Source organism: Dermacentor variabilis, chromosome 11 (genome assembly GCF_050947875.1).
Source record: "Dermacentor variabilis isolate Ectoservices chromosome 11, ASM5094787v1, whole genome shotgun sequence".
Lineage (NCBI taxonomy): Eukaryota > Metazoa > Arthropoda > Arachnida > Ixodida > Ixodidae > Dermacentor > Dermacentor variabilis.
Genome location: NC_134578.1, coordinates 2,544,473 through 2,560,797, shown reverse-complemented (window position 1 = coordinate 2,560,797; position 16,325 = coordinate 2,544,473). Strand labels below are relative to the sequence as shown.

The window sequence follows — 16,325 nt, the reverse complement described above, 5'->3', positions numbered from 1 at the left end:
ACGTGTTTGACCGCAGCTGAATGAAACCAATGGCATATGTTTTGTCATGTGGCGCTCCTTATTTAGAGTATGCTTTATGTTACGCCTAATTGGTTAACTAAGATTAATTATGCTAAGTTTAGGGTTCACTTTAGGACGAAGTGCATTTCCTTGCGTTGTGAAAGGGATTCAGAAACGACCGATCCAATTTTTTGTGTCAACGTACATGCTGCGTGCTGATTTTTTCCGGCGTTTAAAGAAAGCCCGCTAAATAGTGAATAAAACCGCGTGACTGCGGTCGAGCGCTATCGTAGTGCAGCGCTCTCAACCGTTCGACGAGCCTGTCATCAGGGACGACGGCGCTTCCTTTCCCTGCGCCACCGCCAAAGATGGCGACGCAATGCGGAGCCGATGCCTCCTGTAGGACCCGCTGGCCCTCACCTCGCCACGGCCCCAAGCGCACGGTTCTTTCGCACTAACCGCGATTGAGCGCCGCAATACGACAGCGCGGGAGCGCAGTCGCGTGGTTTGATTTCTTATTTCGCGGGCTTTCTTTAAACGCCGGAAAAATCACCGCGCAGAATGTACGTTGCCACAAAAAATTGGATTGGTCGTTTCAGAATCTGCTCCACAACGCAAGGAAATGCACTTCGTCCTAAATGAACACTAAACTTAGCATAATTCATCTTCGTTAATTGACTAATTATTCGGAATATAAGAAAATAACTAAGAAGCGCCACATGACGACAATATGGCGTTCGTTGGTTTCATTTAGGTGCAGCTAACCGCTTTTTAAAAATCTTTGGTTCAAGCTACGTGAAACACAACACACACACACACACACATATATATATATATATATATATATATATATATATATATATATATATATATGTGTGTGTGTGTGTGTGTGTGTGTGTGTGTGTGTGTGTGTGTGCATTTATTACCCTCAAGCGCATACGCATTACAGATGGGAGTGGTACATAGCATATAGAGAAAAATTAACAAACAATCAAAACTAATGAAACGAGAGGCAATACTGAAAGCCAACTAGCAGAAAGAAGTATTGATAAAGAGGATAAACGGTGATAGGCTACAATGCTACACAGTAGCTCAAACAACAATCACGAGCGGAGCAACGTATGTACAGATCACAACGCACTGAAAACCTGATAACTGTCTGCAAAAAAAAGAAAAGAAAGCGGGGGGGAGAGGTGGATCAGCATCAAGATATCGCACGACAGATGAACGAAATGAGTCATCTGGTATTGATGCTGCGTCGGGCGGAAGGCGATTCCACGCTGTTGATGTACGAAGTAAAAAAGAATGAAAAAGAGTATTGGTTTTAGAACTGATGAGGTTTACTTTGTATGGATAGTCGATGTGGTATGAGCGATAAAATGGTTGCGAAATAAAAGCATGCTTCAATTCACCATGATGATAAATTTTGCGAATAAGGCTAAAATACTTTCCTATGGAGCGCAAGAGACGGCAATGATATGCGTTACTTTCATTGACGTTATGCTGCTTGTACGGTTGTAAATGGAAAGAATGAAACGCGCCGAATTATGCTGGACCATCTCGAGTGATGACGTTAAGTTCGGTAAATGAACGTACTAATGATGTCTTGCACATAGTAAGTTTAGCAGAAACAGGTGCTGTAGAAAAATTATGGGAGCTTGGCAGGCTGAAATGAAAGTAGCCTGCAGTTGGTGGCAGCGGATGTGCCCTTGTGCGCATCGACGATTCTAACCGGCTGTACATAGCCGTCGGTTTTGTGGCGACGATTTGCAACACTCGTGTCGATAGGCTGGTCTTCTAACAATGTAGCCGCGTAGTGCACACGCTGTGCTCCGTGTCCCTGGGCTCCTTGTGCCATTCGGCCAGTCGAGAGCTGAAATGTCTCGGCCCCACCGCGAGGCCTGCTGCAACTTCGCCGAGCGCTGTCGATCCGCACTCGTCGCAGTCGGTGCGGCGCCCCCTCGCCGCGTGTCGGCGACGGAACGGCACACAATGCGGCATCCGTCTCGCGCGCCTCGCATCTGCGGCGGCTGCCTCTTCGAAAGCGAGCTGAGAGCAACTCGTCGTCGCAGATTATTTTCGACGCGCTCTCGCGATGGATGAAAACTTGAGCAGTCCCCCAAGACGTTGTTTAAATGCTTAAATATAGACTGGCCAATGACAAGTTCACGCCAAGAGCACAAAAGCGACAAAAACGTACAATACGTAATATATGCTGGAAATAAATTCGAGGATAACATTTTCTGACTGCAGTGCGCGCTACTAAAGTCACCAGGCAAGCAGAGAAGGCTAGGAACGCGCTGCTCGCACGCGTTGGAAGACACTGCGCAGTTGGGAAAAGAATGCAGCGCAGCATTCGAGGGATATATCAGCAAATCGAAGATGAAACGTGGGTCGTGGGGCATCACGCCCCTGGGAAACTACGTCGAGCACAATGCAACGGGCGCAGCACTTGGAGAGTGCAGCCTAGCCCATGTGCAGGGACCGGCACAAGATTCAGCGATCGCGGCGAGCCCGGCGACCAACGGCGGCTGCCCCGCGGGCTCTGCCGAGTGGGCGACGCGTGCAAGGGCGCAGAGCACGCATCGTTCCCGCTAAGCGCCGACTGCGCTTCGTTTACAAGCATGCACAAACCACAGCAAATCTTAATTTTCATTTATCTTTGAATTTACTTGTTCAGAGCAAGGAACAACCCGGACACGTCCGCGCTGCGCAAGTCAATTCAAATGTGAATCGAGACCGACCAGCCCGGCTGCCAGTTCCGTTATCCTTGAAATCTTCTCGAGATTCAAGTGGAGGCAGACACTCAAGGCACGGGGTTCCCGACAGAGATATACAGGTGCAGCCGCAAGCGCCTACGAGACAGATCACGGATAGTGACGCATCAAATGTGACTTATATTGCTACGGGATAGTATTTCCAATGACGAAGAGCCGAGCAGTAAGAAGACGACGACGACGATTTGAAGCTAGCGCGGGCTGTTGCCTCTTGGCCAAGCGCAGCGTATTTTCTTGTAAATAAAATTAAAACATTCTGCACGTACAAAACAAATCAACGTGGCCATCAGCGTGCATGTGATATAAAATCAATACGAAGAAAGAGAATGAAGACCACAAAGGCGACACTGTAACAAGCAGTAAATAATTAACAACATAACGAAAGAATCTGCGAGCAAAACAATCATTCTACTTGCCGTAATTCTTGCGGTAGAACGCTTCTTAGAGGGCACGTAAAAACTCACAGCGTGTAACCAAAATTTGCTATGTAGAACGGGGAAGGGTCCCTGAAGGGCTAATTGCTTTCTCTGTCTGCTAAACATAGCGGGGCTATAATCGAAATCAACCTTTCAATCAACAATTTTGTTTACCGTTTCAATGTGTTTGTATGCAGAAGCTTGCGCGCCATACTGATTTGTTCTTACGAGAGGTGTGTGAGCTTTCTGCTCTCGTAACCAATAGGGGCCCGATCGTTCGCATTGTAATGAGACGTCGTTCAGAACAACAATAATACAGGCCAGATGGTGCGTACTTGAACTGGGAAGGAACAGCGCCAAGTACGACGACCACGAGAGAGAGAACTCTTGTCCTGTGTCGTTCTCCCCCTCGTGGTCTTCTTATTTGGCGCTGTTCCTTCCTAATTGAGACATCGTATCTAGATTTTTGCATCGCTAAATATATAACATAAAATATTTTATTGGCTCGTGTCAAGTAGTATTTAGAAAACAGTGGAGCTGTTCCCAGGTTTCTTATACTACCCGAATATTTCCAGCGTCTGTTTTCAGCATACGTTAACCTCAGGCGCGTGATTTCCAAAAGTTCCCATCAACTATTTTAAAGGTTGCGGCCCAAAGCTTAGCATTTATTCTAAACTCTTCTTTCGTTAATTTCGCGTTAGAAGGCAGATTATGATGAGAGAGAAAATGAAGGTAACAGTTGGCGCATTTCGCTCGGGAACGAATACGCACAAGGCATTGCACACAAGAAGAACCAACTCGACCATGACTTGCTGCGTTCGCACATACACCGTGACGAGGGCGCAGCGCGACCTGCTTTACGACGCCCTCTTCTGGAGCTCCTAGGCGCAGGCTGCCATGCTGCACTGTCTGAGCATCCACGTGGTGGTCGACTGGCTCGTCTGCATTCGCGCAGCTTTTCGAACTCCGCGCACAGAAGCCAGCAATATTGCGCCATAGGTGATCGTCTCGTGCACGCGGAAAAGTGATTCCCAGGCACCACGTGATGCCACGGCGGCACACGAAATACGAGCGCCTATACCTTGCGCGTGACGTAATGGATGCAGCTGTTCACCGTGTTCGTATGGTGGATAGTGCTAGTGCACAAACATGGCGGCCACGATGCTCCCATATCGCCACGCGTACGTCGTTTTCCCTTTTTTGACTGTGGCTGTTCTTTTTACGAGATTCTCAGTGTTGCCGATTTGTCGCTCGGTGCAAGACGCGCCAGCCGTGTTGTCGTCTTGTGACGTTTCTTGTTTACCCAGCTTCCCGCTGTGCTAGTAGTTCCTAAGATGGCGGCTGAGATGACGCCGTCTATTAACGGCTTATGCATGGAATGACCCGTAGGTGACGGCTTCGCGTTCCGCGGCCCCCCCCCCCCCCACTCCCGGGAAGGGGGGGGGGAGGGGTGCAGTCTGAGTGCATATACCAAAACGACGCAGCTGTTGCGCCAGCGGTTATGCTTGTGCCACGGAGCGACAGTGCCAAGCCACACGAAGGGGTCGGCGCACGTATACAGTGCATTAGCCTGAGCGCTGCTTGCACGATTCACCGCGGCATGTCCAGCAAGCCCGTGGGGCCCGCTCGCAGTGTCGACTAGAAGTCGAATAATGCGCTTTGCAGTAGCATAGGACGCCTTGGAACCTGAATGAACGAGCCTCTATTAACATAACGTTATGAGCCAATGCGGCGGAACCACCTTGAGACGCGCCATTGGGCCCACGAATGGAGGACGAGTGTTCTCTGCGGTCATTTCCCTAGTGGCCATTAACCTTCTATGCCTTTGATACTCGGTAAATTACATTCACATCACATGCAGCCAGTTTGACCACTCCAATTGACATTCTTATCCCAGTGAAAAAGCAACGCGGATGAGGAGGGACTCCTTTCACGTGCGGCCGCTGCCGAGCAGCTGCACCAGATCGCCGAACGCTTTGCTTGGTTCGCGGAAAGTAACGCTAATTACACGGTGCACCTTCGTGCTAGTAAGCTCACGAGGAACACCGACCATGAACCTGGAGAACACGTGGCTAGTCCTCGCGTGTACACTGTCCTTCGCGCCAGGGCAGCTCACTTTTCGATGGGCGCTTGTTGTGCCTCGGAACAAGCGAGGAGCTCAAGAGCGCCGCCGAGGCGACCACTAATTGGAATCCCTAAGAGAGCTTCCATCGCGGTGCCTCGAAAGTTAGCAAAATGCCTCGGGAAAACGGCCGCTCCGCAAAACGCATAATGAATGAAGCGCAGGCAACGAACTTCGCCAACGTATCGGTGAACCCTTTAGACGTGGAAAAAGATCTCTACGAAAAGGTGGTCGTCAGTGGAATTAGTCTGACCAAGGCAGCACCGAGAAAGCTTTATATGAAGATCAATTAATATGATTTCGAAATACTCCGGCAGGCCTATGCTTAGCGCATCGCGCCAACTTTTCATTCCGACATTTTCACACTCCACGCATTAGAAGCTAAGTGCAGCACTTGGTTTTTCCTGTAGCCGCCCACAAGCGCATACGGCTCACCGAGCCACTCAAAAAAAAAAAAAAAAAGTTTTAATGAAATGTTTAGTGCCTAGTTGACGTGCGAGAAATGAATGTATAGGTAGTATTGGGAAAACGGCAGCAGGCTTTCTTCATCATCAACATCATCATCAGACATTTTTATATCCACTGCAGGACGAAGGCCTCTCCCTGCGATCTCCTATTACCCCTGTCCTGCGCCAACCGATTCCAACTATAGCGCCCGCAAATTTCCTAATTTCATCGCTCCACCTAGTCTTCTGCCGTCCTCGACTGCGTTTCTCTTCTCTTGGAACCCATTCTGTAACCCTAATGGTCGAAAGGTTATCTAACCGATGCATTACATGACCTGCCCAGCTCCATTTTTTTTTCTCTTGGTGTCAATCAGAAGAGCGTCTGTACCCGTTTGCTCTCTGATCCAAACCGCTCTGTTTCTGTTTCCTAACGTTATGCCTAGCAATCTTTGCTAGGCATAACGTTAACGAGAAATACATATGCTGCTTGTTAGAGTTAACGAGGAATACATATGCTGGTCATTATGAAAGTAAAATGCAAGTGCTTCTCGGCGACCTTCATAGCAAGTTGCGATGTTGTTATGAGTGGCGCTTTTCGAGTTATCAGTTAACCGCGCCACTGAAGTTGTGCAGCGCTCAGCAGCAGCGCGAATAATTAAATGTGACAACCTTTGCGACATTTCGCACATATTAATTTCGGCTCCCGTCGTCCGGTAAGAAGATATCTAACGCGACGACACGCGTTGTCGAGGACGCATAAATGTGGCACCACTTGCCGTGTCGTGGCCATAACACATCGTGTGAAACCGTAACGACGGAAGATTTCAGAGTGAACGGAACAAAGTCTTTTCAGCCAAGCATGTGCAGGCAGCATGGCAGCTCAGCTCGTCGTGCTTGCAGCTGTCGCATGAGCTGCCACCAGTCCCGTCAGTGCGGGAGGTTGCCAGCCCGAGCGTGCTTCCACGCGCTGTCGCGTCCGGCACTCTCCAAGGTCGCCGACGACGCCTTTGTGTGCAGCAGATGCGGTATCGAAGTCGTCACGAGCATCTCTTTACGGCCCCGCTGATATACACGCCCAGCATGCGGGGAAAGCACGGGGTGCATCGCACGCTGCTACACTCACGTCAAGAATGGAAACTGGAAAGGGGGAAACACTTCTTCCACTGCGTCCGGAGTTGGCGGGTTCGAAAAAACGCCCTGTAGCGTTCATTCGGCCTGCGTTAAGAGAACCACAGGCGGCGGAGCCGCTCACTACGACGCCATACCGAGTTCGTTGCTTGGGGTTACAACTTTCTGAATGACTCGACTGCAGCGTCGCGGAGCCAACGTACCAGACTTGCATCGAGGCAGAAAGCGAAACGGCGTGGCTTCGCGTAGGAAGGTGATGGAAGTCGCACACCGCCTGGCATCCTATATATGAAAACGAATAGGTTTCTCTACCGCTTTCGGCCGTTTTCCTGGTTCGTCGCTGGTCGATCGTCGGACTCGGCAAAGAAAACGTTCGTTTCTTTGTTCGTTAGTTCAGGCTATTCACTTTTGTTTACGATCATTGTCGATGGTTTCTCCACAACTTACTGTGGTTATTATTATTTGTAGCATGCACCAGCACTCAGACGTGGTCGTTCCTGGGTACGGTAAATAAATGATTGACTGATTTATTTATTTATTTATTTATTTATTATGTTTAGCAGTAGTAGTAGTAGTAGTAGTAGTGGTAGTAGTAGTGGTAGTAGTATTGCTTAAAAAAAGGAAACACGTAAGAGGTATGGCAGCTTGATGACGTCGACACGCATGGTGTGCGCGATCGAGGGAGAAGCGTACTCGTCGCACTTGGATGTGGGCCCCTCGTTTTAGGCGGCTACACACTAAGGGCACGTTGCAATGCGGTACAATAATCTGCACGACAGAACTTGTTCTGCCGTTATCTCCGCCAGGCTCGAGATTATTATTACAAAGGGGGTATTAAATGTCAATCACTTCAGCGCTGCGAGGTCGAAATGACATATTCTCAACAAAGCGATTATCTCCGTGGCTCACAGTCGCATAGATTCGCCTTTTTCGTATCGGCGATCGTTTGCCGAACACCGAATGCCGTGCATCCATTCTTTACGTACATATATCGTATTAATTTGACGCGGAGTGTCGTTTCGTCGGGTGGCCCGCTCGGTTCTTTCTCAGCAGCCCCACTGTTACTGATGTTGCAAACCCAGGAGCAATCCTTATTCCAAAGCCTCGCTCAGCGCTCGTCGTGGCCCCGATTAGAGAAGCTTTATCGCTGGCGAACGGAATCGTCCCGGCCGCTTCCCGAGTGGAGACCGGCGGCGATTAGATTGCGCCCGTCCAGAGTTCGCCGTGCAAGTGTGAGCGGTGTGTGCTCGCGCCGGGCCTCCGACGAGGCTGCGGCCTCGCTGCGACTTCGAGGCGCTCAGTGTTTGCCAAAGTGAAAACGAACTCTGCGCTGATATTTACGAACAACGATCGCCTCGCACCCTGACACAGCGTTTTTTTTTCCTTTCCAATCTTTAATAAATATATATCTTCATGGTCTGACGGTGTCTGTTCCGTGCAGACGCAGCTTTCGGAATGCTGAAGGGATGTAACGCTGTAGCTTGCAATATTCAAGGCGGGGAGAGCAGCCCCGACTAGATGCGATCCAAAAAAATCAACGATTACGATACTCCCCAATGCAAAATTTGAGCGCATTGGTATACGCGTTTTCATTTCGCGATATATTCGCTAGCGGGGATAATTTGTCTCGTGCGGCACGTCTCGAACGAAGCGAAATGTGGCGCGACTGCCTCGCTAATCGTGACGCGTGGGCGCGATTCACAGCAGTCGCCGCAGACAGATTTCCGCTCATGCAGTGCTTTGTTCTAGGCAGACGACGTGTGCTACTCTGGCGCCATCTCGTAGCCAGCGCCGCCGCAAAGCCCGTCGTGCTCGGCACTTCGCTTTTCTTCTGACGCTTTCGCCACACCTTCCTCTACTTTCCTCCTCGCGCGCTCTTCGCTATCGTCCTCTTTCATCTGCGCTCCGCGTTAGCTCTTTCATCCTTTTGCTGTCCTCGTTCGCTCGGCTACGAGGACCCCGAGGGACGACGCCGACGCTAGCCGTAGGAACGGGCGCCTAAGAGCTGCGCTCTAAAACAAGATCGGTAACTTTACACTTGAAGCTTATAACATGCCGGCTTTGGTTGGCGACATGTGTAAAACAGGACGACCGAATGAGGAGGACAAGCACTCCCGCGGCACAACATGCTTGGCCAGACTCGAATGATGCGATGTTCATCGGCGTAGCCAGAATGCACGCGACGTGAGGAGAAGGCCCCTCCCAGACGAGCCGGCGAATGCGGCGCGCGAAGCGGCCCTGCGGCGGCCGCCTGACCGGGTCTCGCCGTCGAAAGGAAAAACCGGCCACGAGGAAAAAGCGCCGCTGACCTGCTTGAACCTACCGCCGCCGCCACGGGACCCAGAAAGAAACGCGCCGGGGGAGCCCCCTGGCGGGGGAGAGTTAGGCGACGCTCAGCGGCCCTCCGCGCGAACGTTGCCCACCAAACGCACAAGAAACGCGGTTCATGCGAAGGCTTTAGGCGCGGCCATGCATTTGGATCACCTTAACTTTCGCAGTACACTGCGATAGATACCTCACGAAACTCCCAAGTCTCTCCCCAAGTCTAGCTTCACCACTTGATGTTTTGCTTGCTGCATCGACTTCGGCCATTCTCAGCAGAACTAAAACAAGTTGCGTCAATGCACGGCAATGTGTACGAACCCCAAACTTGTGTGCGTAGGGGCTATCGATCAAAGGGCGAACCAAGGCAACGGCTTGCCAGACGGCTCTGGATGCGTAGCTCGAACGTGCTCGCTAGTGAGCAAGCGACGTGCACGAGCGACATTGCTGCTTGCCGAATACGTCACAACTGCTCACTTCGTGTAAATGTGCGCGTTGCAACATTGTCTTGCTTAAAATAACTCCCGCACTAAGGTTCTGGATCACGCTGAAGAGGTGGCGATGCGTTTTGGTGTAGCACACGGCTGCGTGACTGACATCTCTAGAACCGACTCCCATACAACTTTGTCCAATAGAATAACTGAATCGCACGTAAGCAGCCTTGTCCCGCCTCAAATACTATTAAATACAGACATTGTTTCGTATCTGTTTTCTGACAGAAGACGCCATTCGTTAGTGGTCCAGGAGGAGTTTCGACATGGGCATTCGTCAGCGTCTTGTTTCCCGTTCACTAGCACGCACGTGAGTATGGCGACCAGGCAAAGCGACAGTACAAATAACGCCCCTCGTCTCAGGCTTGAGGCCTGAACGTAAAAATGAAGGCTTTTTTTTTTTTTGAATAAGAAGTATTTTATACGAACGATATCTCTTATTATACAACGCCGTAGTAGGACAAGGCTTGTGTGTTTTACGGCACGAAACAACAAACCCAAGTCTTAACGTCTAGCATGAGCGCTGTTAATACAACCATTGCGAACAAATTCCAGAACTGAGCTCATAAAAAAAAAAAAAGGCTCCAATCCATGCTGTGAAGGTGGTTCGCCAGCGAAGCTGTGGTATCACCTGATCTGATGGAGCAATGTGACGTAGCCTTGAACTTGGTCCTGCCGAACCTGAGCACGACGCCGTTGTGCATATTGTCGTTGCTGTTCCTTACGTCGCTCATCGTATTCGCGCTGCTCTTCCGGCGTCCTAACTGTGCGTGGCTTGCTTCGGGTAGGAACAGCTGTGTCCAAGCTAGCCTGAGCATTGCGCCATTGCGCATATTGACGTTGGTGTTCCCGTCGCCGCTCATCGTGTTCACGCTGCTCTTCCGGAGTCCTAACTATGCATGGCCTTTCCATAGCGCTATCAGAAAACAATTAAATCAGTTGCTAGGCAGGTTCTTCTTTTACGTGTGAAAGTGTAGTTACTTATTCGCTCCCTGCTTCGTATGCTACAGTGGCCGCTTAGTGGCAAATGCAGCTCCTGCAGCCGTAATCTTTACTGTGAAACGCTTGCGGTGAACGCGATTCGCGAAGGCGGTAATTCTTGTGAGGCTTATGAGCCTTAGATGGCTCATGGGTCGAAAAATCCGATGACGGTGCAGCGTTATGGCACCAAAATTCAAGCGCATGCGCTAGTAAGCCATCAATTTCTTTATCAATAAAACAGCTTGATTATCTCTGCGCGTTGAACGGACACCCTTTTAAATAATTTAATCAGTGTGATGAAGTGTTTGCCTGTGGCTTTCCCAGTTTTCTTTTTTTTCATATTTGCCGACCAATGTAAACGTATCTTATACACTTTGAGAAATAGAAGTACGGCTGGGAGAACTCTGGAAAGAAATAGGTCTGTTGAAAGTTAGAGCTGTGTGTTCGTCTAATTTGCTTTTCTGTGTCCCTCTCATTCTGTCTGCACTTAATATATATATATATATATATATATATATATATATATATATATATATATATATATATATATATATATATATATATATATATATATATATATATATATAGAGAGAGAGAGAGAGAGAGAGAGAGAGAAAACGTTATTATCGCTCAGTGGATATATATAAGGCACCATATATAGAAGTCCATGTAGCCATCCTCGTCGATTAAAGTGTTAAAATAAAAAAAAACACTTCAATGAACCTGCGTATGTGTCTTAATGGTTTTTACAGATTTGCCACGACCGTTATAACGTGCCATTAACCATGCAGGGCCAGTGGCGATGTCTAGGTGACCGAGAAAGAGAACAAGATAAAAAAAGGTCACATGTTCAAGTTACGAAATGATGACTCTAGGTCTTTTCAAAGTAGTGACCTCGGCTACTTACGCACTGTTGCCAGCGTTTCTGGAGTTGGCGAAAGCAAGCAATCTTCATCCGGGATGCTCTCCAGCACATTAGTCACAGCAGTTGAGACTGCTGCCATACATCTCCATGACGCTTCCCTCTCAACGACAATTTCACAAAGGGAAAGAAATCGCATGACGACCGGCTGGACGAATATTCTGCGTGGCCAGATATTCTTCAACCGATGCAGCAGTGTGGGGTCTCGTGCAACACTAACACTGTCTGGATGACAAATCAGGACGGGGCTGCCAAATTTCTTGGCGCAAACACTTTGGCGACTTTCGGTTTATTGTTCGTCCTTCAGACAGGTACTCTATGGTGCACCAAGCCTCCGGCATCAAGAACTGCTAACAGCTTTATCTTTGTTTACTATGGTAGCCGCTTCACTTTTTGTAGAGAGAATTGAACCATGCGGGGGGTGGGGGGGGGGGGGACTTCGCATTCGCGGCTTTGTCGTTTTGGTTGAGGTTCATACTTGAGGGTCCCAGCTTTTATCTCCAGCGCCCATGCTTAACAGAAGCGGTTGTCGTCGTTTGTCATGTTGTGTACTCGTCCTTTAATTGGCGCGCTCGCTAATCAGAACACACCGGGTATAGCTCAAACCGATACCATTTTAAGAAATGTGAGCTCACTCCTGGCGTTTTTGAAGAGTGCAGCAGCAATTATTTCTCTGCTTTCTTTTCTGTCAGTGTGTGCAGGGCGATTTTTGCGTTCGAGTTTCACGGTCCGGTTTCGCATATCCCTCTTCAATTTCACGCCTGTTTATACGACGCACACAGTAGCGCGGCGATTGTCACGCAGCCTCACACGTTCCACATTTGCAGCGTTACGTGAGGTTGACGGGCGGCCCACTCGGGGATCGCCTTGCATCAAATCTCTGCCCCCCAGAAACCTTTGGTGCCATTCGAAGACACGGCTTCTCGGTAATGCTTCGTCAGCATATGCTTGATGAATAATATTCCATGTGTCACTATTGGGGTTTTCTTTAGCCTAAAGCAGCACTTAATTTTTATCTGCACTCATAATTTGTGTCCACCACGTTACTTGATAAACGTTCAACTGAATGTGCAACAAGCCGAACAGTGAGTTGCTAAACACAGCTCTGTGGCTTAGTAAAATCGATTCCAAGGCTATGTCTACTCTGAGCACATACAAGGCGACTCTAAAAAAAAAACCTTTCTCTGCACTGAGGGCTCGGACTATATACGCGTGTGCAGTTTCATATCTAAGCCTCTACGTATATGTTCTGCTAGAACAACACTTTCAAAATTATTTTCCTACTCCAAAGGGCGTTCTCATGACTTCTGTGGCAACTTGTTGATTGACAGTGATTTCAGAAATTGCTGCAGGATTTTGACACGTTATAAGCATATTTATTCGACCGTATACTCTGTTTGTGCAAAATGCCAATGCGATAAAATGAGTAGTTCTTTTACGGCAAGCGTTGTGGATTACTGGCACTCACGAGTAGTGCTGAAGTTAGGACGACTTGAATTTGATGTCATTTTGCGGCTCCCTCACTTGCCCTGCGAACAGCGTGTTCTCCAAGATATATACTCTGTTCTTACAAGGTTCGCATTCGACACACCCAGTATATAGTTCTCTCGCGTCGCTTTTGCATAGTCTCTAAAAGGACTAAGGCAAGCAAATACCGAAACTAATATCTAATTTCCCCACAATGCAACGAATTGACCTCCTTGTCTTTAGGTTTGGCCACGCATTTGAATTTATTCCACTTTTTCTCACATTTTCAGTGGGATTCAACATTTGGTTTAATCATATGCATATCTGCCAACTCATTTTCTTGCATGAATTTGGGATCGTTTCACGATTTTACGAACGTTGCGTCGAGTTTTACGAAAAAATGTTGTTTTCGAAAATGTTTAGCTCGTCGGTCTCAGAACCTCCTGTTGGAAGGTTTCCTATGGTGAAAATGTGTGAGACGGGCGCTTGCTTTGAGCATGTACCTGAAGGAGGAGAAATCTGCACCAGCAGAATCACTGAGAGGGCTATTTATTTATTTATTTATTAATTTACAAATAAATAAAGTAAATAAATCATCATAAATAAAGTAAATAAATCAATAAATCAAGGCGCTAGCGGTTGAAGCATCCTTGCCCAGAGGTGTCCTACGTAATTTGTGCCAAAAATTGTGTGGGGAAGTCGTCCACTATCAGAACTAAGAGCTTTAGGTGAATGCTCCGAAAGAACATCTGCGTTGAAGGCCTTACTCGCGTTATTAAAGTTCCTGTGGTCTACGGGGCTTCACGACAGACTCTAAGAATGCGCCCCCTACCGCTCTCTAGTGTACGCGCTTTGTTCATGCTTGTCTCCCTTTCTTTCTAACTCTCCCATCCACTCTGTTTCTCTTTTTAGCCCCCTTAACCCTTCCCCCTGCGCAGGGTAGCCAACCGGAACTACCTCTGTTTAACCTCCCTGCCTTTCTCTGCATTATTCGCTCTCTCTCTCTCTTTGTGCCAAAACGCAAAAATAAACAGTCAAGGTAATGGTTGTTTGTCATTGCTTGAAGCAAGTAAGACTATTTTTCGTATTTCGCCTAATTAAATAATTGGTTATTAATACATATTCACTTGCTCAAATATTATTCAGAGCAAAAGTTTCAATGAGAAAATTGCAGACCATCCTGAAAAATTCTCGATTCAGCTTTCCGTTGCTCAATAGGTGCTACATAAATGTTTTTTATGTCCCCAAAACACTAAACGAGTGCCATGCGATTAGGATGGTCTACAATTTTCTCATTGCACTTGTTGCTCTGAATATAATATCCAACGAAGTTGATTAAATAATGACGACCAATTGTGTAACTTAAAGCTTTCTGTGCGCAAACAAACAAGAATAGGAGCAACACAAGGACGAGCGCTTCGTCTTTCTTCGTCCTATTCGTCTTCGTCCTTGTTTGTCTGCGCACAAAAAGTTTTAAGATGAATATGTTCCAACTAGACCGACTCGCAGTTATGCTTCAGTTCAATTGTGTAACTACACCGTATACAACAAATAGTCTGACTTGCTCTAAGCGGCAGCCAACATTACCTTGGTTCTGTCCAGCTACGTGGCACTCGTATATTTTCAAATTTTGGCGCAAGTTACGTGGGACACGTGGTATAGTGTCTCTTGATGTCACTGACTGGTAAAGATGGGATTCACTATATAGGCGTAAAAGGAGGACCAGATGTGTTACAAATGACTCGAATGTACGAAACCGATCCGAGCTTCGCGTGTTCAGCTCTGCCGCGGCAACGAACCACGGCAGTGGATGAGCGCACAGCTCGCCAAGGGCGGACAAGCGACTCTGCGCAACCGCGACTCAGCCCGACGGTGGCCAACGCATAAGCGAACGAGGGCCTCGCGGTGTGCGTCGCCCGTCCGTGGAATTTTCGCTCGGCCTGGCTGGCGCGTCGATGAGGTGCCTGCATGTAAGTGCAGATATGTGTTCTCACAGGAAGCAGGCTTGTTCCCCAGCAAAAATATGGATGCCTTTCAAACGGTGGAATTCCGGCGCGGGTCGCATGACGACAGCGTCACAACGTATACCGTAACGTGTCGTCGTCGAACGCATCGCTTCGTCGAGCCAACGCATTTCACATCCCTGTCCGTTATAACATCTCCCCACTCAGTACTAAATGCTACGAGCGTTAGCGCAGTCGATCGTTGCTTATGGAACGAGCAGTCTGTAGCAAGTCAAGATTGCAGCTCCTACTCAGGGAATCGTCCCCTTTCCAGGCCTTCGCTTTCCTCGGTGGCGCTCGCTCGTAGCGTCACCCTGATAGTGGCGCTTTTTGTGCGTCAGGCGTGAGCAGCTGATGTCCGTGATCAATCGAGCCATTCTCCCTAGGCACATTAGAGGGCGGGGCAGCTGTTTCAAGATCCATGTCCTTTAACGTCCGAAATTACCCTTTGCCTTTTATTTCTGCATTTCAATTAAGCATAACAATAAACTATCGATGTGCTTTCTCTGACTTATGTCACCTCGTATGACTGTGACTAACGCACATTCGGCCCCTCGTTGGCTGAATACGGAGGCTTACGGGCACTGCAATGTTACGCCATCAGTTTGTTTTCCCTCTGTTATGTGGAGAAGCATCGGCGCTCTAGCTGGTTTTGATGCTCTTATACATTTACAACCAGTAGAAGCGCTAATAATTTGTCGACGCCTGTTAATTGTGCGTTAGGTTATTTTGCGATGTCAAGAACGGATTGAGCGGGAAAGCTCCGCGTGTCTGTTTGCATTGGCTCAATAGAATTCAGCTTACTTTACAAGCCAGCGCCTTTTACTCCCTGAACCCCCATTTAAAGCTCCGCCTTCCGGACGGCTTACCATGCACGCGTAACTTTCACGTGTCGTCTATGGCCTACAGTATAGTATTCACTAATGCCTTCCCCATCGGAGTGGTCTGATGTGCTGAATGTTTTTGGCTGCACAGAGACAATTGCATGCGCGCGATGACTTTCCCTGTTTCGGTGCACAAAGAAAAGCCCTCGGCATGCACCACGCTCGACAGCCGTTCGCTTACGGAGAACACACTTCTTCTCGGAGACAGCCGACGTAAGTTGCTCTCACAGCGCTGGGGTGATTTTCTTTTATTTCAAGAGCATCGGGAGTGAATCAGAAGGTGTGCACCCATCGTCAGTTGCCTTGTGCTTGCGAGGAAAGATTCTCTTCGTGCCTCCTCTTTTATCTGCTTATGTTTTCTGCCCC

General features: G+C 48.4%; 1 protein-coding gene across 4 annotated transcripts in view; it reads left to right on the top strand.

Annotated features, from left to right (window-relative positions):
• The window catches only part of LOC142564697 (mRNA decay activator protein ZFP36L1-like), a 462,788-nt gene that overhangs the window by 14,892 nt on the left and 431,571 nt on the right, over positions 1–16,325 (top strand). For 2 of the 4 annotated variants that reach the window (XM_075675825.1, XM_075675823.1), the window contains exon 3: positions 9,931–10,012. The exons of the other annotated variants lie outside the window; for them this stretch is intronic. The gene's annotated coding sequence lies outside the window, so the exon portion shown is untranslated. The remainder of the gene's footprint in view (positions 1–9,930; positions 10,013–16,325) is intronic. 4 annotated transcript variants of the gene reach the window in all.